Here is a 26,456-nt window from a genome sequence, read left to right on the forward strand (position 1 = left end):
GTTACACGGTAATGCTATGACCAGTCATATTTGACTAATCAGTCTTAGCAAAAACTATTATTAGTTGTCAGTTCAAGGTGTTTTATAGTTATAGTCATCAAAATACAAAAAGGTGTATTGTTAGAGAAAATAGTATTTCATATGAAGCTGAATTGGACCAAATGATTTTCTGCCTCTATACATATATTTACACATCTATATTTTGTCCTTCTTTTGTGATTCGGAGGTTCAAACCCAGATCCTGCTACTACACAAGTCCAACCCTCCTGTATTCTCTTTACATGTTGATGCCATTGATTGTTTTTTAAATATTGAACTACTTCTACATCTATCTTTAGAATAAGCATTGATGCATGATAGTATATCATCATTTTCTTACATTGCTAAAATTTGGTTTGTTAAAATCTATGCACTATTTTATGTGTAATTTAGCAAAATGTTGGTTTGTAGTTTTATTAAGAGAAGGTTAATACCATCTTACTACCAATTGTCTGTTCTTTATACTTCACTACACTAACCCTTATAATGTTCTGAATATCATATTCTGTGTAAAAAAAATATTAATTTTTCTTTTTGTTTTTGGTGAAATGATCTTGTAAGAGCACTGTGGCTTATATATACATTCTCTAAGTCCTTTTATAGTAGATTACATAATGACACTCATCTCTTTTCATATTTGTTTTCTTTTTTTTCTGTTATTGACTTCTTGACAGTTTATGCACTACTCAAATTCATGAAATCTCCAACAGACAATAGAGAGGGCTCAGAGAAGTCTAAGAAGCAGGGCCTTAGGTTCAAAGTCATCTTTGGCTACATAGCAAGTTTGCAGCTAGTTCTTATCACAAAATTCTCTGTCACAAAAAAGAAAACAAGAAAAGAAAAAGAAAGAAAAAAACTAAAAAAAAAAAAAAAAGGTTGCATTTGGTTACTCAAAGACTTGAGTTGTAGGTTAGGTTTTTTTTTATTCTTCTCATATTACCTGGAGATATTACCTGTTACCTTTTTTCAGTCACAGAATTTTTGTCATTAGCATTCACATTGTCTTTTTAAATCTTTTGTCTCACAGCATTGTAAACTCATTTCCAAAATACTTTTAAAATACTTTTTCTCCTTAAGTACCATAGCCTTCATTTTTTTTTCTTTTACTATTTGTTTCATAAAATATATTCTGATCCTTGTGCATGTAACATAATGTGACTTACTGATTGCCAACCTCATAGTTTTCTGTCAGTCTTGATTCTGCTCAATTTAACAGTGGCCTTGCACGCAGTCACTCACAATGTTCTTGTCACTTGGCTTCACGGGGTATCAGCACTGTCTCATCTTGCATCTTATTGTTCCAATCATCTTCTTTTGCCTATGTGGCAAAGACACTTCCTTAGATTCCCAATATGCCACTTAGAGTATGCAGTTAATTGCCAGGGTTGGTTGAAGCACTGTGGGGTTTCTTTTCTCTATGTTATGCTTCCTGAATTTCCAGTCTATGTCAGACTTTATAGTAATGGATGCACACAGAGCCTTCTATGCAGAAAGAATGTATCACTTAATCCTTATCGTGCTTTTTCATAAATATCCCATGTTCTGAATTTTGTTTTTTGTTCATAAAGCATAAAACAGCCTTTACTAAAGCATATTTCTTATATTTTTAAAGCAAAGAGAAAAATATTACAATTTCTTTCAATCAGAAATACTTTTAGAATAAAAAAGAAAGTATTGAATAATATAATATAATTAACACATATAGTCTGCATAAGATAAGGTTTTACATTGGTAATAAAAAGAAAGGTATTAACTAATTATATTATTAGTATGTAGTTTGCATAAGATAAAGTGATATGTTGGTTTTGATTCAGGCAACACAAGAGATTCTTTTAAAGTAAACATTGCCTAGTATTAAGATAATAAAATGAATACATATAGTCTGCATAAGACAAAGCAATGCATTCTTATACATAGTAGATACGTCAGGAAACATTGTCAAGAGAGACACAGAGCACATAAAATATCATAGAGCTTGTTAAGGCTACTGTATTTTCAAAATTACTTTTTACATAGAATATGATATGCAATGTATTGTAGTAACATTGTATAATCAGAAGTTCAGTTTATTCATACAATTGTCTACAATTTGTTTGAGAGTTCACATGTGTTTCAGTAATTCAAGGTAACAAAGTACTATGGTTGCAATGCTTTAGAAAATGCAGTAGGGAGCACTGATATGTTCTCTTTCATATTTACTAATTTATCTATTCAATGAGCTGCCCTAGTTGTTGAATTTGCTGACTTACCTAATACAAGTTAGTTTTAAATTATTTTTACATTAATATATGTGAGATTTACTTTGGAAACACACAATATGAGAAGAAGTATATCCATCTGACAATTCAGTTTTGAAAAGTAATTCTTCTCATTACCAGTGTCTGAAGTGCTACAAACATCAGAACTTCTGTGTGTGCTTCTGAGAGTTGCATAATAAACATAATAACTAAGGTAAATACTAAATCTTTCTTCCAGTACATTTAGTTTATTACTGGAGAATAAGATTGAACAAAATGTTGACATTCTCCCACTCCACAGCAACAAAAGTAGTGTTGTTTTACAATGCTGAAATCATGACGAAGAAGGTTGAAGTAGAAGGAAAAAGGGAGAAAGGAGGGGGTGAGAGGTGGAAGGGGAGAGGGAGAAAGGAAAGAAGGAAGGAATAAAAAAGTATAGAAAGATCAAAAGATATATATGAGATATGTATATGTGAGAAAGAGAATATGATTAAAAAAACTGAACACTTTTCCTAAACCAATAGTTTCTCTGTTATAAATACCCTAACATTATACTCAAAGGTAATTTGCATTTCTCCCTCCTCATCAAAGAAACTTCTTTTTGCAACAGACAGATGCTAGTACAGAGATATACAACTGTTCAAAAATATAAAAAATAAGTGATCATGAGGTACACAGCCCCCACTACAAATAGCGAATCTGCAAGACAACCCCAATACCTAAGGGACAGGAATCATTGTGGAAGAGACAGTAGAGAGATTGTAAGAGCCAGAACACTAGGGAACATGGTAATAGAGTCTTCTAGACATGACTGAGACACTGTACCATGAACTGTCACCAAATACTGTATTTTTTAAACAAGATGTGTGTAATAACAACAGTCAACATGCTAACACAGATATGGAAATTTCCTAAGTCTCTCCACTAGATTAAGAGCTACAGGAAATCAATGGTGGCAGAGAATAAAAGAGTCAGTCATCTATAGGGATGAGCCCCCTGATGGGTTATGCAGCCCCATAAACACAGAAGATGTTAGAGGGAAAAGGATGGGTGGTGGACATGATGTACATATGGTATTCATATATGAAATGTCATCCAAATAAAAATTTTAAATTAATTAATAAAGAAACACCTGAACAAGAAATACATGAGTTCCTGCAATACATCACACCTTAGAAATATGTATTTATTTGAAAATATCCTCAAGTGTGTTTAACCAAGAGAGGCTACTTGAGATGTTTTGTATAGCACTAGTGAAATGCCAGCAAATGCAAGCATGAAATCCTGAGTAGAAATGTCCAGGAACAGAAACACACTCAACAGAAGAACCAAACCAATATCGATTGGGAGAATAACAAATGTCATGTTTATTTGGAATGTGTATGAATAAAAACAAGAATATATAAAATATGCCAGGAGGAAGCAGATATCACATTCTAAGTTATTTGTGTAGGGAATGAGAAATAAAATATCTATTAGCAACTAGAAATTATTATTCTATTATTCTTGTCACTTTTCATAAGGAGAATCTGTAGGGAAGGGAAAATCAAATTACACAATGAGTAATGTATAATCATAGTTATTTTAACCCTTTGAGAAAAAAGTCATAATGTTTTTATTTATGAGCTGATACCAATAACAAATAAATTATTAAGCATATAATAAAGATAGAATGAGCTAAAATATGTAGAAATAGGTATTTAGGAAGAAAGCAGGTGGTCAATATTGTTGAGTTTATTATTTACTTTTTGCTTTGAATACTGTGGCTCAAAGAGAGAACTTTTTTTTTTCCAGACAGGGTTTCTCTGTGTAGCTTTGGAACCTGTCCTGAAACTCACTCTGTAGACCAGGTTGGTCTGGAACTCACAGAGATCCGCCTGGCTCTGTCTCCTGAGTGCTGGGATTAAAGGTATATGCCATGGCCACCGCGCCCAAGAGAACTTTATTTTCCTTTTATATTAGCTGCTCACAACAATTTAGGCTATGGTAATTTCGGTGGCAGTTTATTAAAATGTTTCATGAGATATTCGTGTTGTGATGTCATAGACTTTGGTACATTATCCTTATTATAAATTTATATATATTGATATGGATTTCTGCGATCAAACATTAGGTTCAGCTGCAAGTTCCTGTACTTCCTGAGCTGTCTTACCAGCTCCCCTGAAATTTCTATAAGTCACAAATATTTGATAAAAGTGGAGTTGTCCTCAGTTACTGAAAACTTCAGGATTCTGTCATCAGAGTCCTAATAAAAATAATAGACATTGTCATAAAAATAACAATACAGTTGAATTATCCCTCATCTTCTTACTCTTATTTTTTAGGAAATGAACAAGTTACATGACATTTCTTTTACTGCAAGTTGGGAATAGTTTATTCAATATCACCTAAGAAACAAGGATAAACAAAAATTTCATCTTGTTCACTCAAATTAAAAAAGTGTGTTGATTATATAAAAGTTGGTAAAGTTTAAAGAAAGAATAAGGAGAGAGGAAATAAAAATGAGAGAAGAAGTGTTAAAGATGGGAAAACATAAAAGACATAAATTTGAAATTGTATTGGTGATGTAAAAATAGAGATGGTATTAATATTAAGAATACATGTAAAGGAAAAATTCAAATATTTAAAATAAATGTCTACTTAAATATAATGATTATAGTATTTAATCATTATAATTATTCATTTCTATTGGATATATCCAAATGTTTTTCATAGATTAATTAATTTCTATGAAATATTATGGTGATAGACATCATTTCCTCAATTTAATTTAGGGAAATTCTAAGACATGATAATCCTTAATTAACCTAGGCAAAGTGACAGAGACAATTATCAAAATTAATCTCCACAATGACAGGGTAACTCTAGATTCAATGTGATAATTAGCTTTCTGTTGCTGTAAAAAATATCAAAAACAAAAAATTAAAAGGAGGGAAATGTTGATTGGGACTCATAGATTAGAAATTGAGTCCATGGTCTTTTGATTTCATTGGATGGGACACTGATGGCTAAGTACTGTACCATGGTAGGTAATATATGCTGTGCGATACATGTTCATTCCTTGTTGCAAAAGAGCAGGAGGAGAGGAGAGGAAGAGTGGAGAGGAGGAGAAAGGAGGGGAGGGAAGGGGAGGGGAGGGAGGGGAGGGAAGGGGAGGAGAGGGCAAGAGTGAGAGCCAGAGAGAGCGAGAGCGAGAGCGAGAGCGAGAGCGAGAGCGAGAGAGAGAGAGAGAGAGAGAGAGAGAGAGAGAGAGAGAGAGAGAGAGAGAGAGATCAGTTAGTTAGTTAAGGCCCTGATATTTGTTTCAAGAACATGCTTCTGATTACTTAGTTGCCTTCCCCTAAATCTCACTGCCTAGAGTTTATGAAAGCTTACAACAACATCACAGACTAGCAGTTAGGAGACCTTAAGGATGCAATCTACAGAAGACTAAACATCATTAAGGTTGGCTACCTAATGATGAGAAGAACCTAATATATAAGAGAATGTTGAAGTCTCTACGGTAACTCTCATACTCCAGAAAAATGTGTACAATGCAGAATGATTTCAAATAAGACAAATAACTTCTATTTCAGTCTGGAATTTCTTGAAGTAATTAAATATGGATTTTAATAAGATAATTATGAATATAATATATGTAAAAGCTATATTTAAAGCTAATGGATGCCATTATTATTTATTTTATAAATCAATATATCTATAATAAGCTAAAATTTTACCATAGTTATTTCATATTAACCAAACTTGGAGATCTTTGCATGAACAGGCTTCTTTATGTTTATTATAATAATCATTTTTATTCTGAAACATACAACCTAAGCATACTGAACAGCATTATTTTTTATGTTACTATTTATAAAGAAAATATGGCATTTTCTTTTGTTTGAGATTAAAGTAGAAGATACAAGTTAAGTAATATAAATTCACGGAAAAAAATTACCCTGGGTCTGCATACTTTGAATAATTTATAAGAAGCAAAACTACCATACTAAATTAATACATACAGAAAACATACATACAAGCCAGGCGGTGGTGGCACATGCCTTTAACACCAGCACTCGGGAGGCAGAATCAGGCAGATCTCTGTAAGTTTAAGGCCAGCCTGGACTACCAAATGAGTTCCAGGAAAGGCACAAAGCTACACAGAGAAACCCTGTCACAAAAAAAAAAACAAAAAAACAAAAACAAAAAAAAAAACACATACAAACACACACACACACACACACACACACACACATTATACATATATACATATGTATACATATAATACACATATATATTATACATGTGTCTATAAAGTTTGTTTGGTAAAACGACCCACAATATCCAAGGCTTAGAAAAAATATTCACATTCTTCGCAGCAAATACCAGTTTCCCTTCTAATATTGATATTAGTCTTTAACCCTTATTCTGATTCCTTATTTTCTGTTTATGCATTTTATTTCTGATTTTGTCTTAGGAAAATACTTAGAATTCCTTTTTAAGTCACTGTGTGATAACATAATCTTGAGAGCTATGTGCTTGAGTCCTTTTAATAATCCCACTTTTTTTGGCCAGGCAGTGGTGGCACACGCCTTTAATCCTGGGAGGCAGAGCCAGGAGGATCTCTGTGAGTTTGAGGCCAGCCTGCTCTACAGAGCAAGGTCCAGGATAGGCCCCAAAACTACACAGAGAAACCCTGTCTTGAAAAACAAAACAAAACAAAAATTATCCCACTTTTTCTATAGGGTTTTATGTGAAGTCATTAAACATGGTTACAGTGATGTTTTCCACTTATAATTTCCTTTGTAGCACATCTTACACACAATGATTAGTGATGGTAATTTTATTTGCAGCTTCTGCACTTTACTGTGTTGGTTAGTGCTTGAGACACACTACTGTCAACTCAGAGACTGGAACATCAACTAGGGTTGTCTCTATCTGACTGGCCTGTGAACATGTATGTGGGGCAGTATTGTGGTTGCTAATTGAGGCAGGAAGGACCAGCTCACTGTGGGCAATGGCATCCCTGGGCAGATGGGCCTCCACTGTACAAGAAGAGTAGCTGATCAAGGTAGAGGGAGCAAGCCAGTAATTGGCATTCCTCCATGATCTCTGCTCCAAGCTCTATCTTTGAGTTACTATTGTGGCTTCTTTGCATGATAAATTGTAACCTGTAAGGGGAAATAAACCTTTTCTTACTCAAGTTGATTCTTGGCATTTTGGCATGGTGTTATTTTTTTCATACCAAACAGAAAATGAACTGTAATATTTAAGTATTATATGCCATGCATGCATATATCACATAGGATATAGTGACTGCTAATAATTGTTGTATTGTCTGATATGACAGGCTATGAATATTTTACCAAGAACATAAACTCTAACATTTCCCTCCAGGTTTTTTTTTAACAGTATTTTATTAATTCTTTGAAAATTTCATGCCACCTATTTTTTTTTATTTTTTTATTTTATTTTACAATACCATTCAGTTCTACATATCCGCCACGGATTCCCTTGTTTTCCCTCCTCCTGCACAATCCCCTTCCCCCCAGCCCACGCCCCATTCCCACCTCCTCCAGGGCAAAGCCTCCCTGGGGACTGAGATCAACCTGGTAGACTCAGTCCAGGCAGGTCCAATCCCCTCCTCCCAGATTGACTTTTCCTCCTGCATCACATTGCATAATCACCCTCTTCCTCCTCCCATCCCTAACCACGCAACAATGAGTTTTCCTTTTTTTGCTTCCACAAAAGCCAATATATGTAGACTTTGATGACTGACAGTGAGCAGAATTTGATCAAAAGGTTTAAATGATATATTCTCTTACTCTAACTTTACTAACAATAATGGACCCATGGAGTATGCTGCAAAACAATCAGCTGGAAAGAATTTAGCTATTTTTGGGTCAAATCTACAATGGAGACAATCAACAAAGATAGGAACTAGGTAAAGAGATAGAGAAATCCTGAGTAGAGAAGTGCTTCATTTGAAAATTCCACAGAGCAGGATTCTATGGCCTTGGGCTGTTTGAGTTATCTAAATGAGTTTTAAATGAGGAAGAACTGTGAACTCACAGAAAACCTCAGGGGAAAGAAACAGGAAATCTCTCAGACAAAATGTAGGTACAATAAAACATCAGTTAATATCCCAAAGTGAATAAGGGTAATCTCAATAGGTCCCACTTATAGATTAAAATGCTACATGCAGTTAATAGTTGCTGAGAGAGAGAGAGCCAGAAAGGGAGAGAGAGAGAGAGAGAGAGAGAGAGAAAGAGAGAGAGAGAGAGAGAGAGAGAGTCAGTTTCACATAGGTTATCCAATCCAAAAGGGTTATCCCTGAACGCAAAGTCATATACATATAAAAAAGCAACATTATAAGACTCGGCAGGATACAAGTACATTCACATACATATTATATACATCCTGATACACACAAATGTGTATATATATATATCATACTATGCATATATATGTGTGTATATATATACATATGATAATAATTGCAGAAGAAGAGGTCATATATTCATGTATTTGAGGAGTTGGGGGCAGCAGGGGAGTAGGAAGAAGCATAGAGTAGAATGCAAATGATATAAACAGAGTACTTATATATAAAGTTCTCAAAAATGCAATAAAGTACATGTAAAACCATACATATGCATACCCATTGAAGGCATGTGAAATCTTTTCTTTAAGCTAGTTATTCAAGTTTAAACTTAGTGATTACTTCCATTCCATGTGCTCAAATTTGGAGTCTAAATTCAATCCATTCACCATTGCTGTGTTAATCTTCTGTGGGTCTGATTAAAGAGTCTATGGATTCCTAAATTCGTATATTCCTGTTCTTTCCCCACCTAAATGTTAGCAACAGCTTCTGTTCACTGCTACAGTAAAAGCTAATGTTTAGCTTATATTATGCTTAGAAAGTACCTGCCTTCTACTACTTGAAGTATGGCTATAAAACTAGAGTCTTATGTATGTTTTAGAATTTTTCAGTAAAACAGAAAAGGAAAAGAAATTAGCTCTGAGTCTGAAGATCTCATAGACTACATAGACAAACTGATAACATAGAGATACATCCCGTTATTCAATACAATATTAGAAGCTCAATTTTAAATGAAATTCCTGAGACTTACAATATTTCAGTTATAAGTAGCAATTAAAATTTAGACTATCGATACCATTTCAGAGCAACATCTGAGGCAGCAATAACTAACTTGTTTGGTTCTAGATCAACTCTTTTCTGACCATCTCCTTATGGGCTTTGTGACAAGCACCTGCAGGGGAAGTTGCGAGATTTCACGGGATCCTTGGCACAAACCTCTCTGTGGTGCCTTTTGTTCATACCTTCAGAGCCCCACTTTGCGGCCTCGTGGGCGGGCGTTGACATCTATGTTTCTGAGCTGTTACAGATTTATGCCACTATTTAAGAGAACAAACACCTCCAGGGTGCTGAACTGATAAGGTGTGTGGAGACTAGCTGAAGCAGCCTCCTGTAAATACACTTTCTGCAAATGCCAGCAAGGCGGTGCTTCTCTGACCTTTGTCCCCACACGCATGACAGCAGGGGTTCTTACTATTCTTCATTTTTTTTAAAGTCAGAAACAACAATAAATCAAGGTCTTGTTTCCTCTCTTCTTTGCAATACAGAAAATGTTTCAATAAGATGAGCAGGTCATGATATAGATTAGAGGTCAAAGATGGATTTCAAAAACTGCAGTTAGATTTGCCTCAATTAAATGATGTTTTGTCTTTTCCTTTTCTAAGAACTTTCATGACTATCTAAGTATCATTAAAAATAATGGCCTGGCAATTTTGGTCACATATAGTTTGCAATTTTACAGAAATAATGATGTTTTGAAGCAATGTATATATAAAAAAAAAGAGGCAGAAGAAATTGTAAGCTATATGATAAGGTAGCTCACATGCTGATTTTAAGTGGCTAGTTTTCCACTACTCTGGAGAGAAATCATCAAAATAACCCAATTTTATTTTCCTTTCTCATAAATCTTTAGGTTATTTTGAAACTTAAGAAATTGGAGAGTAAATAAATGGATATTTGAGAATGTCAAAGCAGTAGTTTTGTGCCTAGTGGGAGCTTAAAATACACACTAATGCATATTTCATAATAGCACACAATTTGGGGTATCACAAAATATTTGAAGGAGAAGTAAGTTTAGATTAATCTAAGCAAAATTTTATTAGATTAAAATGGAGCCATTCAACTGTTTTTTAAAGAAATACAGAAAATGTGTACAAGTGTGTCTTCTATAACGCACTAACAAGTGACATACTCAAAGCAAAGATCCAAGGAAGTGCAGCAAACACCTCTTAATAGTATCTTAGGGCTGACAAAAGGAATCAGTGGACAAGGATGTTTGCCACCAAGCACAAGGACCAGAGTTTGATTCTTGGAAGCAGAGAACTGACTCTTGCAAATTGTCTTCTGACCTGCACATGTCATGGCACCTGTGTGTGGATATGTACATAGACACACAACTACAGAGCTACACACACATAACACACACACACACACACACACACACACACCAATTAAGTATAAAAGATGACTGATTTCTATAAGATATGAAGCTTTACTTTTTGTTCTCTGGCAATATAGGTCCAGAAGAAAGTATAAGGACAAATATCTGCTTATGTCTTACTATAACTATGTGTAGAACTTCATTAAGACCATGTATTTCTTGATCTTTGTTATCATATATTAATTATGAATGGGTGATTATGTATAGACATATATTTACTGATTGAAATATGAATAACTTTAATACATATCCTTAGGCTGTGAAGCTCATTTAGACGGAAAGTGTTGGAGTATTTTGTATGGCTGTTTCATATCCTTTATTCTATTTTCTGAAACTATGATTATGATATTTTAAAAGTGATATTAGATATGAGTAAAAGTGTTTCAACTGTATATGGAAATCTGGAGTTCTCATTTTCTCAAGTATGGATTTATAACTGTATTTTCAAATATAATTCTCATTGCCAACAACACAAAGTTGCTGTGGGATGTTCTGTATGCTGTGAATGCGTTGCTCTGATTGGTTGATAAATAAAAAGTGGATTGGCCAGTAGCCAAGCAAGATATAAGGCAGGACAAGCAGAGAGGAGAATTCTGGGAAGAGGATGGCTGAGTCAGAGTGGTTATCTCCAGTCTTGCCTGGCCCATGGTCAGGACAAATCTCTTACCCATCAGTCCCGCAGCCAAGTAAACATACAGAGACTTGTATTACTTATAAATTGTATGGCCGTGGCAGGCTTTTTGATATCTAGTTCTTGTATTTTAAATTAACTCATTTTTATAAATCTATACCTTGCCATGTGTTTCATGGCTTACCAGTATCTTTACATGTTGTTTGTCATGGCGGCAGTGGACAGCGTCTTTTTGCCTTAGCCTTTCACTTTCCAGAATTTTTCTCTCTCCTTGTCCCACCTATATTTCCTGCCTGGCTACTGGCCAATCAGTGTTTTATTTATTAACCAATTAGTGCAACACATTTATCATACAGAACATCCCACAGCACTCCAGCCTGCCGTCCAGGGAGCAGCATGTAACAGCACACAGAAATACGTGTCAACATATAGATTAACAGAAATCAACTGAGTTTAAATGTAAGAGCTAGTCAATGGTAGTCCTGAGCTAATGGCCAAGCAGTTTTAATTAATATAAGCTTCTGAGTGATTATTCTATAAGTGGCTGCAGGGTCTGTGGGGCAGGGCACGATCAGAGAAAACTTTAGCTACACCAAGTTCTTAAACATTTCTATGAAAATTTTCTTTTAAAATGCATTTTTGAGGAATTTTGAAGTTTAGTAATGTTTAGTCAGTTAACTCAGATATCCAGAAAAAGAACCGAACATTTGTTTGTAATTGGACTCATTTATGTATACATCTGATTCTATCAGCAGCACAGTGACAGAAAAATCTCATTTCCAGTTACATGATTTTTCTTTACTTTCAGTTATGCCAGAGTAAATCTCCACCCTCTTCTACTTTGATGCATGCAAAACTTTGAATACCATGTTACACTTCTATTGATTAATGAAAATACAAGACATATTTATGGGGGAGAATATAGAATATTTTCCACTTGTGTTTTAATTGCATGTTAACTAATAGCATTTAAATCAAAATTGCTTTGAAGTTTTATCATACCCTGGTAAGAATGGAAAAGATTTAAAAAGCAACAGATAACAAATGTTTTAGTGGACCTGGGGAAAGCAGAGTGTGTATTCACTGCTGATGGGAATGCAAACCCCTGCAGCTACTATGAAAAACACTGTGGGAAAGCTCCGAAAAGTCTAAAAATGAAAAACCTTTGCCACTGCTACAAAAAAACACTGTAGGAAAACTTCCAAAAGTCTAAAAATGAAAATATATTGCGCGCGCGCACACACACACACACACACACACACACACACACACACACACAGGTGTGGGGGAGGGAGAGAGTCTCATCTTTGCAAATTCAAACTCTTCCATGGATCTACTAGGTTTGCCAGTGATAGGTTTATGATTTATTGGATTTTCTCTAATTTGGGAGCTGTGGTCATTTTGATATTTTTGTAAGTATGTAATTTTACTTTATTCTTCAATACCCTCCCACACTGCCCTACCCTACTTAATCTGTGCCTTCTTGCTAGTTACCCTCTTCCCATACATATACTATCACTTTTTTTTGTTCTGTGTTGTGTATTTCATTAACATATCTTATCCCTTCCTTCTCCATTAAGAATACCTCTTTTCCATCCAATAATGCTTTTTCTCCTATCATGACCTACACACACACACACACACACACACACACACACACACACACACACACACGTTGGTATTGTGTTCCCCAAAATATTATGTACCCTAATAAACTTATCTGGGGTCAGAGACAGAACAGCCACTAGATACAAAGGCTAGAAAATGGTGGCACTCACAACTTTAATCCTAGCATTCTAGAGACAGAAATCCCTCTGGATCTCTGTGAGTTCAATGCCACATTGGAAACAGCAGGCATGGTGATTTATGCCTTTAATCCCAGAAAGTGAGCCTTTAATCCCCGGGAGTGATGGTAGAAAGCAGAAAGGTATATAAGGCATTAGGACCAGAAACTAGAAACATTTGGCTGGTTAAGCATTTGGCTAGTTAAGCTTCAGGCTTTCAAGCAGCAGTTCAGTTGAGAGCCATTGGGATGAGGACACAGAAGCATCCAGTCTGAGGAAACAAGAGCAGCTGAGAAGTTGGCCAGGTGAGGTTAGCTGTGGCTTGTTCTGTCCCTCTAATCTTCCAGATAAGTTTATTAGGGTGCACAATATTTTGGGCAACACAATACCACACACACACACACACACACACACACACACACACACGTGTGAACACAGATTCACAGGTTTATGCATGAACACACAAACACACATACCATTCTAGGTTCCACATACGAGATGAAATATGCAACATTTTTCTTAAGTCTTGTTCTGTTATTTTGTTTTCTATAAACCTTTTATTTACTTATTACTTATTACTATCAATTGGAAATTTTATTTTCTTCCTTTTGTTCAAAGTAGATTATTTTCTCATACATTAGAAGAGATTACTAAGAAGTAACAACAAAACAAAGTATAATAAGACAAAACAAAAACCATTGCATTGCAGTTGTACAAGACAAACCAACGGAAGGAAGAGAGCACAAGAAAAGGCCCAAGAATCAGAAATCCACTCTTTCACACACTCAGGATCACCGTATAACACTAAACCAAAAGCCATGACATATATGCAGATGACCTAGTGCAGACTGAAATGTTCACAATCTTAAGGTGCCTATTTCTCTTGTAGTTTATTATGTAAGAATGATTGGTTGGTGATGTCCCTTACAGCTCTAAGCTCTGTTGTTCTAATGTCATTGTGAAACAAAGAACACATGCAAAATTGTTCACATCAATCACATCACAAATGCAAAACCGTGTTTGTTTCCACGGCAATAGAAAAATCTACCTATGGGTGTTTATTGCTATCTCCATGCTTCTCAAGCTCTTGTTGATTAGTTATGGAGGTTCACAAAACCAGAAATTATGTATAAAAGTTCAAAAATTACAACCCTTTTGCCCATATTGACATTACAAATGAACTACCAAGTAATGGTTAATTAAAATGAATAAGCTGCCTTTGTTCTTCATGTTGGAAGATTTGAGTTCATATCCGTATGGTTGAAATTTTCAAAAATTTTATTAATTTTATAGGCTCACCTACCTACATTGGTTGACACATTTTATTGGTTAAAATTCATTATAATCAGCTAATGCTTAAAGTGGTGAATCCTCTTAGGCTTCACATCATGCATAATAAAGATATAGTGGTTAAGCTGATGAGATTTAGAATCATTATAGAAACAATTTATTGGACATGTCTTTGAAGAATTTTCTAAATTAGAGGAAGGGGCTGGGAAGATCCATCCCGAGTGTGAGTTGCACTATTTCAAGGGTTGGATCCTGGACTACATTACATGGAAAGGGTTGGGCAGCAGCACACATTTAACTCTGTTTCTTGACTGTGCGCCTAGTGTGACTAGCTTCCCTGGCTTTGCTAGCAACACAGACTGTGCACTCACACTGTCCACTGTTTACCAGTGTTTTTTCTTAGTTACATTTTTTATGGGAATCATAGGCCTGTAAGTCTTTTTGCTATGCCACATGGAAAACCCAACGAGAAGCCCAGGAATCACTCACTCACTCACTCACTCAACCAACCAACCAATGAGAATATCTTTGAGTTGTAAGATTTTGATACAAAAGCCCCTTTAATCTTTTTAAACTAAAATGTGGTCCAAAGGTCTAAGAAAAAACAAACAAACAAATATCAGAATGTAGGGTCCACTTCTGTACTGTAGACTGCTGATTTTAGGATTCCTCTTCATAGTGGAAATGGGAGCAAAACCCTCCATGATCCCTTTTTTGGACATTGAAATACTTTTTAAAATTTTAATTGTCATTTTATAAAGCATATTTTGAACATTTTAAAGCCAATCTATAATACTCTGTCTTCCATACTATATTCATTATGTTTTCTAGTTGCCTGATTTCATTTTTTATTGCATTTAGTTTACTTTGTCTGTGTTAGAGGAGAGGGTATGTAATCATGCATGTGTATGCGCGCACATACATACACACACACACACACACACACACACACACACACACACACAGCTATCTGCATGAACGCATGTGTCACAGAACATGGAGGTCAGGAGATACGTTTTAGAAATCAGTTCTCTTCGACAGTGTAGGTCCCAGGGATGGAATTCTGGTGACCGAATTTGGTGCCAAGTGTCATTTCCCCTCAAGCCATCTAACTGGCTCCCTAATTTCATTTAAAGGGTAAAAAATAAAAAAAAAATATTATTATAGAGTATAATTAGTTTTATAAAAACCTCACAAAAATCTTCAAATTAGTGATTTTAAAGGAAACTTTGTAATGTTCATTCCAATAAACATCAAAATAGTTTTAGTTGTACATGCTAGTCACTTTTTCTTTTCATTACATTAATTCAGAATCAATATCATGAAACTTTCTAACGGAAAAAAAGCTGTAAATTCTAATATTCTCCATTAATTGCTAATGCACAACTAGATTTTGTTAGCAGATACTGTCAGTTAAAAATGTACTATATCTTTCTAAAGTACATACTGTCAAAGTAAAACACATTTCATCCCAAATATAATAGCATAGGATCTACAAAATTCACTAAATGAATTCAGGATTGCAAAGGAGATGAGAAAAGGAATGATATTGGATGAAGTGCAAACACTCCTTTGACAGATGCTTGCTATCATGTATACAGAAGTTTAATGTAATTTTAAGCTAACTGTGAAGAAATTTTATGAGTTGAATTTAAAATAAAATGTAGTAATGTTCACAAAACATTATCTAGGTCTCGTTTTAACATTTTAAACTGCATATCCCAATAACTTAAATAAAGTATTAGTATAAATACTACACCTATATCCTTAAAAAATTATATTCATGTCCATAGAAGAAATGGAAGATGTATCTGACATATCTACACCAAATCTCTCATCTTGAGATGGGAAAAATATCTTAAATTTTGAAACTGAATTTGCTTTTGACATTTATTCAAATTTTATTTTCAGTTTATAAATGTGTTAGAAATATGACCTCACTTTATAGTACAGATACCTAATAATGTTTTTATTATTTCTACTGGTTTTGCAATGAGAACAAATTTTCTGTAGTCTCATTATTATGTGTTTGAAAATGTTTTTAAACCCATCACTTAAACATGTTCCCCTCTGAGATGGCTCTGTGGTTGAAGGAATCATCCTTCCAGAATCCTGAAGTCCTGAGTTTAATCTTTATGACCTGCATATAAGTACACACACACACACACACACACACACACTCACACGCGCACACGCGCACACACATACACACGCACACACGCACGCAAGCACACACACACACACACACACACACACACACACACACACACACACTTAAAAGCAATAATGAATAAAATAAGGCCCAAGGAAATGATAATATGTTTTTGAATATCCTAGAGAATTAATGATAAAAGTTATTTTGGGATGTAGTCATCATTGGAAATGCAGACAGAGTTCCTGTCTCAATTGTTTGAACATCTTCTTGAAAATGTATATTTAGTAATACAATCAAAAATGTATTATTTTCTTAAATGATGGCTTTGGAATTCAAAGTTTCCTTTTTAAGTCTTTTGAAAAGTTCTGATTATGCTTCCATAGGCATTATGCTAAAGCAATATTTATTAGACGAAATAAATGAATTAATCACTGGAGAAATAATTTAGAGTACTTGAGATCTGATTGAGTAATCTTCTAGGGAGATATTAGATTGAGTGAGGTATAGTTAAAGAACTTCTGATTACTGAGGCCTTTTCAGAGAAAACTATTTTAGGCTGAGTCTGCTAAAGAGCTGAGGCTCCCTTCAGTGGCTTGATGATTTGAAATGTTGATTGTCAGCCAAGCAATAGATTAAGTCCTTTAGGAACACAAATGAGTCACTGGTGAAGTAATAAGCATAATAATACTTAACACTTTTAATCTTCAAAATATTTCATAAACATTATCTAATTAGTCCTTGTATCAATCCCATGAGGCAGATGATGGCATTCTCCTTAAAACTAATGATACAAAAATATGTGTAATTTCCAAGTTCTTAAAATAAACTGCTGATACTAATGGGAGCAACTTATGACTTTTTAACTCAGTAGTCTCTTCAGAAGATTTGGGTGTCTTTAGATATCAAATGTACTCTTCTAAATGTTTTTTATACTCTAGAATTACAAGAATCCTTAAAACACAATCTAGTTATGTAACTTTCAGCTATAAAAATATTTTATTTTCTTACTCTTTCAAATTTCATCCAAGATTGAATAATATTTTTAATGTTGGTGTTTTGCCCTATTCACTGTTAAAAAATATTTCATAAATATTTAGTCTTTTCACAGTCATTTTGGATACTTTAACTTTAAAAATCATCACAATCTTATTGAGTAAAAAATATTATGCAAATTAATGATCAGCCATTTATTTTCAAACACACTGAAGCCCTCCTTGATTGTTTTATGACACATCAACTACTATCTTGGTTTATATCCCACTCAGCTTCCCCTGACTCATAAAAACCTATTAAGAAGTGATATGTTTGTTTGCTTGTCAAATTTTATGTAGCAATTGTTACATATCACACACTTTACTTTATCAATTGCTTCTTTTCCCTTTTCATTTTACAATAAGTTGAACCTCTACCTTATCTTCCAGTGTTTTACTGTGGGGTTGAAATTGAAAGTCCTATTCGTGGCCTTCAAAGTCCACTGTGGAACTCTCCCAGTCTGCCTGACTCATGGATTACCCTGCTGGTGTTCCCAGCTGGTTAATATGCCAGAGCCCTTAGTCATTGTCTTTTCATGCCTCTGTCCTAAGGACTTACCTTTAGTATCTGACTAAGTCCTTCTCTTGATATAGTTTCTGCTCAAATTTCATTACCCTGAAGATGCTTCTAAGAAATACTAAAGAAACTCCTTCCCATCATTCTGTGGTCTTTGCTGACTTATTCCTCACTAACCAGAAATGATATATTTGATTTGTTTGTCCTCCTGTTTTTAGGGGGAAAAAAATCACAATTTTCATGACATTCAGTAAGTAATAAGTTTAGACTGGAACTTTCATTTTATTAGCTCCCAAAACACCAGCTTCTCTGCACACAGGTAATATTAGTTGCATTTCCTCCCTTGTGATTTTTATTTTCTCTGTCACGTTTTCAAGAAGCCTTTCTTTTTGGGTTTTAGAATTCTCTTTCATAAATATTAGATATTTGCTTAAGACTTGAATGGAAATTTTCTTTGGCCTTATCTTTTGTTCTTAAATGGTTTAATTTTGAGACATGGGGAGATGGCTCAGTTGTTACCAGGCTTGTCATGGATGTATGGAAGAAAATCTGAGCGGGCATACCAAATATCCACGTAATAGCCAGTTTCTGAAGAGGTGCATCTGTAAGCACAGGCCTAGGGAAGTTGAGACAGGTAGAACGCTAACTCTCATTGGCCAGCAAGTTTAAAATATGAACTGCAGACTGAGGGAGAGAAACTGTCTTTTAAAGGAACTGTGAGTAGAGAAAAGGAGAAGAGAGTTGGTCTCAGCTTCTGAACAGGACAAGCACAGGCACATGCCTAGGTGTCACATGCATTTGTCAACCTGTACACCCACAGAAACATACCATACACAAACACATGTGACTACTGACATAAATAAGTGCTTTAAATTTTGAATATAGCAAATTATAACTATTTCATTTTTTTATTGCCTCTGGTATTGGAACTCTTCTTAGTCTTAGACTGTATTTGAAATCAAAAGTTTCTCTTAAATTTAAAAAATAAATACCTCAGGTACTTTTGAAGTAATTTACATAGAATTTTGGAAGAAAGCATTCTGCTTTTAAGTTCTTTAAGATAAACCAATAGTAACCAAATTGATAAGTTAAAATATCTTTGAATTTATTTGAATTACATTTTATACCACATTTGCATTTAAATATACTAGCATATATTTTAGGTATAAATATTATGAATATTATAATGCTAAAATACGAGAATTTCATAACAATGACTTATCTGTGGGCATACATCTGTTTCCTTACATTGACTGGTTACTTTGTGTATTAAATTGTCTGTATTGTTATAGCACTATATGTTTTAGATTACGAAGCTAAACACACTAAACTACCTTTGTCAGGTATTCCCTTTTCCGTTCCTTTTGTCTCTTTTATCCCTGCTGACTTAACCTTTATCCTCTAACAAGAAAAAACTCGATACAAATTTACAGAACAGATATGGAATTTTCTTAGCGTATAGAATATAAAACAGTAGGACAGAAGGAACTGTGGGCTAGGGAGACAACTCAGTCAGAAGCATGTTTGCCTTATGAACGTGAAAACAATTCCCACGATGCTCACAAAGTCCAGGCTTGCTGGCATGTAGCTGGAATTCCAGGGAGCGAAGGCTGAGACAGAGTCAACCCTAGAGGCTATGTCTAGCGGGTCTACACTAATCATGGAATTTGAGGTATGGAAGAGATGTATTACACATACCAGTACATTTATGTACATATTCTCTCTGTCTCTCTGTCTCTCTGTCTTTGTCTCTGTCTCTCTCTCTCTCACACACACACACATATAGACATACATAATCACATACACATGCACGTGCACACAGATATACACATGTATACACAAACTCACATGTATTACTCTCAGCTGATGAATAGTAAAGAATGGAATGTTCTTGAGAAATTCTATACAATTTTAATTTTAGATGCACTTTTCCTTGAAAGTGATGACCTTTGTAGAATTATACTATTGTATCTCTTTTATAATAAGCTGAACAATGTTATGGATTAATAGCAGAAAACAATGTAATAACCTGAAGGATAACTATGGATAATTGCATTAACAGTAGATGTTAAATTTATTTCCAGACCTAGGAAATATTTGAGTGAAAAATCTGTGTTCATTTTGAAAGTTAAGAAAAAAAATAATTTAATAAGCATTCATTAAAACATCTATTCAATCTTAGTATTACAAATAAAAAGGTAGATATCTTCTAGGATTCTTACTATCTGATTTATTATTACCATAGTAATTCTCAAAACTGACTTTAACTTAAAAATTTCCTAATAAAATTGAATCAAGGGTGACAGTAGAACAGTGGAGATGGCCAGGGAATTTATCATAATCATGATCTGTTTATAATTGTGTTAAGTATATGTTCAAAATTGATTCAAGAATGTCGTTTCTCTGAAGGTCATTTTTATGTTTAGTGAAATCTACTGTAAATAGGTTTTTATATTGACTAAGCTATGTCAATTCCTGTAAAATTCTTTAGTGATTAATAATCTGATTTCACAGTCACACACACACACACACACACACACACATTATAAATATTAGATCTATTGCATTAAATCTAGTATTATTAGTATATTATTTAGCCAATTTGCCTAAAATTTTGTTTCTTTCATTACGTAGTAGAGTAACTGTTTAGTTTTTTGATAGATTTTTTTTTCACACACTGCATTCTGATGCAGTTTCTCTTCCTCCATCTTCCCTCTATTCTCCTCCTTTCCTTATCGACCAAATTCTAACAATTTTCTTTCTTTCTCTCATTAAAATACAAACAAGCCTCTAAAATAATAATAATAAAATAACAAATTAAGATCACTAAATAAGATAATAATAAAATAAACAAATAAAGCTACCAGAAAACAAAAAACAAGCAATCCAAAAGGGCCAAAGAAAAAATTCAAGAAACATATTAGGTGCTAAGACACACACACAAAATGACACCCAGAATATTCATAAAAACAAAATCTGTAACCCTAATAGAGAAGCAGAAGAAATGTAAAGAAAAAACAAAAACAAAACCATAATTCTCCAAAGAGTTCGTAGATGGTCTGTTGGACATCTGCTTCCGGGAATAGGGTCTGCTCTTAAGTGTTTGTATACCCAGTGAGACTTGGAGAAAATTGATTTTTCCTTTCTGGATGGTTATCAACCGGAGACAGCTTCTGGTTTAGGGATGAGTGATTGGGTCCACCTCTTCGCAGCACTGGGCCCCCAACTAGCTTAAACCTTTGTGAGTCCGGATCATGCCCCCACAGTCTGGTCTGGACCGCCTTGCCACCGTGGTGTCTTCCATTGCTATTGGCTTTTATAATCTTTCTGTCTCATTTTCCACAGACATTCCTGAGCCCTGGGGAGGGATTTGATTGAGATGTCCCATTTGGGATTGAGTGCTCTAGACTTCTCACTCTATGTACATTGTCCAGCGTGGGTCCTGGTATTTATTCCCATCTACTACAGGAGGAAGCTTTTTCTTATGATGGCTGATCGAGATACTGATTTATGAGTATAACAGAATATTCACATTTTCCTTTATTTTCTTCTTATGTGACTTTCATAGGTGTACAGATTTATATCAGGGTCTTCAATTCAATTCCATTGGTCCACATGTCAGTTTTATGCCAATAACAAGCTGTTTTTATTACTGTAGCTCCATAGTAGAGGTTGAAGTCAGGGATCATGATGCCTCCAGAGGTTGTTTTATTGTACAGGATTCTTTTGGCTATCCTGGGTTTTTTGTTTTTCCATATGAAGTTGAGTATTATTCTTTCCAGGTCTGTGAAGAATTGTGTTGGTATTTTGATGGGGATTGCATTGAATCTGTAGATTGCTTTTGGTAGAATTGCCATTTTTACTATGTTGGTCCTGCCTATCCATGAGCATGGAAGATCTTTCCGTTTTCTGACAACTTCAATTTCTTTTTTCAGGGACTTAAAGTTCTTGTCATATAGGTCCTTCACTTGCTTGGTTAGTGTTACCCCAAGGTATTTTATGTCATTTGTGGCTATTGTAAAGGGTTATGTATCTCTGATTTCCTTCTCAGCTTCTTTGTCCATTGTATATAGGAGGGCTACTGATTTTTTGAGTTGATCTTGTATCCTGCTATGTTGCTGAAGGTGTTTATAAGCTGTATCAGTTCCTTGGTAGAATCTTTGGGGTCCCTCAAGTATACTATCATGTCATCTGCAAATAAGGAAAGCTTGACTTCTTTCTTTCCAATTTGTATTGCCTTAATCTTCTTATGCTGTCTTATTGCTCTGGCTAGAACTTCGAGTACTATATTGAATAAGTATGGGGAGAGCAGACAGCCTTGCCTCGTTCCTGATTTTAGTGGAATTGCTTTGAGTTTCTCTCCATTTAATTTGATGTTGGCTGTTGGCTTGCTGTAAATTGTCTTTATTATGTTTAGGTATGTACCCTGTATTCCTGATTGCTCCAAGAGCTTTATCATGAAGGGGTGCCGGATTTTGTCAAATGCCTTTTCTGCATCTAGTGAGAGGATCATGTGACCTTCACTTGTCTTCTGTTTTCCATTATTATCAAACCTTTAAACCTACAAGTTCAGTCCAAAATATTTACTGTTATTTTCAAACATGAAGACAAGTGACATCAGTTCACTAAGAGAACATTTTTGACTCATCCCATTTTTGTTTCATCTATTTTTATGTACATCTTAATTATGGAAAGATACCTGTGCCTTTCTTCAAGCTTTCCTATACTATTTTATTTATTTTTGTGCATTTGTGCATCTGAGTGCAAGTTTGTGTACTTCATAAGTGCAAGTGTACATGAGTATGTAGAGGACAAAAGTCTATCTCTTTTTTCATTCTTTATGGACCACCCAAAATTTCCATTTAATTGAACATTTACTTCCATACATAAACACATTATATTTTGGTCACATCACCCTTCAGTCTCTCTCTCCACTCCAACTCCTCTCAATATCCTCCCTTATAACCTCCTTTTAACATCATATTATTCTTATGTATGTAAATGGTGTTTTCTATATGCACATGGGTGTAGGATGCATCATAGGCAACCTGCCTGGTACAACACCTGAGTATGGATGTACCCAACCGTCTTATTAAATAAGAAACACAGAAACAATGTAAAAGAGAAAGCCAAGAGGTCAGAGCTCAGAGCTAAAATCTCACCCTTCCTCCTGCTGTCCCAGCTTCGCGAAAGAGACCTACTTCCTGTCGGTTCGTTTTTTTATAGTATGTTGTTCTGCCTTCTCATTGGTTGTAAACCCAAACACATGACTGCCTCGTCACTGTCTGAATGTACAGCCCCCTAGGTCTTAAAGGCATATGTCTCCAATGCTGGCTATATCCCTGAACACACAGAGATCTTATGGGATTAAAGGCGTGTGCCACCACCGCCACACTCTTGCTATGGCTCTAATAGCTCTGACCCCCGGACAACTTTATTTATTAACATACAATCAAAATAATATTTCAGTACAATTAGATTACCACCACACCTGAGTAAAATTGGCTTTCAATCCCTTGGCAGCCATTGACTGCCTATAGTTTGGCTACTAAGAGTGGTGAGTTGTGAGCATCATCTATGATGGAAGAGAGTGTCATGTCTTGTATAGGCAAACAAAACTGTGTGAAGTTCATGAGAGCAATGTCCTGTTATGTACAGAAGAGACTGTTCCACAGACACCTTGTTTTGAATGGAAGAATCTCTTATAGTCTAGACTGGCCCGCAGTTGGGAACTGCCTGTCCCCACCTCTCAACACTTGAATAGCATATCAGAATGTCTACTTTTCAGTTAGGTTCTAGAAATTAGACCTCAATCATCATGTTTTCAAAGCAATAATTTTCAGCCAGAACTATCTCGCCAGCACTGCCTCTTTTATTTTTATCTGAATTTCACCCCCATTTTCTAGCCCCTCACTCTAGCAATTAATCTACTTTTCATATGCATTGTAGAAGTTCCTAGTAGCTTTCATTTTGCGTTAAAATTAGCTCAAGTGCTTTTTAAAATACAATCAGGATGCCTCTATAATTATTTAATTTGTGATTATTTTCCCTTTAAGAAAAAAACTTATGAAAATCTGTATTTTATTCTTTATAGAACAGTAAAATTAGTTTTGTCTCAAGTCAGCACTAATATTAATATATAAAACAGTAATGTATTTTCAGTCATATTTATCTTATTTTTTTCCATAGTTTTGACCATCTTCAATGTATTTCCATTGTTCTTAAATACAGTAACTTTTCTGTAGCAAAAAATGTGCCCTTTTTAGTAGATTTACATTTGTCCCCCTGCTTTATTTATGCCTGTATTTTATCTGTCATTTATCCTGGTATCTCTTTCTCTTCCTGTGTTTTAAATAAACCATGAACCTACTCATTCGTTATGTCTCTCTAGTGGATCTCATTGATTAGCCCACTGCCTACCCGTTACTTCCTCCTTATATCTGAAGAATTTGTCCATTTGATTTTTAGAAATCTCTATAAATTTGCTTCTTGTGTATATACATGTAACATTTGGGAGATTTGAGTGGTGGGCTACTCTTCCATAAGGCTTGGATTGCATTCAAATTCTTTCCCACAAGCATTTATTATCTTTTTTTTAACTTATAGTTGTTTTCTTAGTTTGTTAAAATGCAATGTTTTCAATGATTTCCATGGCAGTGTGTGAACACATTTCTTTCTACTACTTTTTAACAGTTCAATGGAGACAATTCATTACCATGGATTTGAGTTTCAGGATGTTAGTATGTGATTAAAAACTTAACGTATATTTTATTTCAGTATACTTAAAGCTGCAGCTGGTTTTGTAGCTGGAAATAGATTGAAGAGTTTATTTCATCAGTTACCATCTCTGAACCTTTGAATTTCAAGATCCTTAACAGCAAGAATAAATTCTGAACTGTGTTTCACACAGCCGACGGAAAATAAGCAAGAACGTATCTTTGGAAACATCTAGAATGTGCAGAATACATTAGCAAAATATATATGAATGCATTTTCTGATTAGTATTATTTTTAAACTTCCTATAAATTCATTTATTAATTTGTGTATATGTCTGTATATGTGTAACAGCTTCCATGCCATGGTGCAAATAAGGAGGTCATAGAACAACTTATGGAAATGAATCCTCTCCTTTCAGAATGTGGGTCCCAGGGTTTGAACAGAGTTCCCTAGCCTTGGCAGTTAGCACTTTTCCATGAGGGGCTATCTTACAACAACCCCTTAGTTTGTTTGTTTATTTTTTTCTAATTGTGTTTGATTTTTGTTTGCTTGCTTGTTTTCTTTGTATAAATTATCCTTTACTAGATAAATACTAACAATATTCAGAAACTTCCCCTGATGCATCTGAAATTAAAATACTTCTGCTTTTCTATTTTTACCAAGTGTCTCTTCTGATAAACTGTTTAACATTAGTTTCCAAAACTTTATACTACTGTGCTAGTATCAGAAGTTCTTCTCTATTTGCAGCACTTTATATTTTCAGCTTATGAGAAATCCTGTTCATTATGTTTTCCAGTATCTCCAAGTTACAGATTTACAAAAATGGATTTAGCTACTGCACCATTTGAGACATCATTTCTATACAGACCATTCAAAATAAATCCTAATTTTCTTTTTTGCTGAGTCTTCTTACAAGTGCCATAGTATACATTTCATGGACAGTAGGGAAGAGGTGTCCCATGTTATGGTGAAGGTCAGAAGGTCTCAATCTTGCCAGAGGAGATTTGGATGATCTTGTATTGTGTGTAATATCTACATGCATTGTCTCTTACTTCATTCTTCTAATTTAAGTTGTAATGGAGTTGGATAGTTGGCATGCTCGGCTACTAATTTCCTTACACCTAACATTGATCCCATATTCTTTCTGCCTGCATTTCCATTCCTATCAGTGTTTTTAGCCCAGGCATCAAAGGTGTACTCATTTTTCAGTTTCACCCATTAAGAATGTGGGTGATATTTTTCAAATTCCTCAGTCACAGGCCACGTTGAAAGTCTGTCTATGAAAGAAGACAATTGATTTTCAAAAATTTCATCAATATATAAGTATGTTTTCTTGGACTTTATTTTCCAGAATGTACAGAAAGTGTTACTCAGACTCTTCATTTTAGTTTCTTAAAAAAAATCAGTAATATGTGATTAAATGCTGCATTAATTTAATTTTATTAGTGATAATGAACATGTAAGGCACATTATAATGAAGGGTGAGAGTAAATGAGTACAAATAACACAAGGGAACTCTTTTTGGGTACAGCAATT

Source organism: Peromyscus leucopus, chromosome 15, assembly GCF_004664715.2.
Source record: "Peromyscus leucopus breed LL Stock chromosome 15, UCI_PerLeu_2.1, whole genome shotgun sequence".
Taxonomy (NCBI): domain Eukaryota; kingdom Metazoa; phylum Chordata; class Mammalia; order Rodentia; family Cricetidae; genus Peromyscus; species Peromyscus leucopus.